Source organism: Quercus suber, unplaced genomic scaffold (assembly GCF_002906115.3).
Source record: "Quercus suber isolate HL8 unplaced genomic scaffold, Cork oak 2.0 scaffold_56, whole genome shotgun sequence".
NCBI lineage: Eukaryota > Viridiplantae > Streptophyta > Magnoliopsida > Fagales > Fagaceae > Quercus > Quercus suber.
The window spans coordinates 1,376,110-1,376,357 of NW_027069521.1; positions in this window are offsets into that span (position 1 = coordinate 1,376,110).

Below are 248 nucleotides of genomic sequence, written 5' to 3' on the forward strand. Positions count from 1 at the left end.
GTTAAAGTTAAAGTTCTTTTTATTTTGGCTCTTTAGATTTCAAAATTTTTATACTAACCCTTTATATTTGATTTCATTTTCAAATTGACCCTTCCATCCATTTATATTACTAATATGATTTGTTAAATGACAAATAAATGTCATCCATATTAAGATCCGTCACTCATATAATCATATCAAGTATCGCTAGATTACTAATGGAAATGGACAATAAGTTCAATATCAAAACGAAATCAAACAAGAAAAGT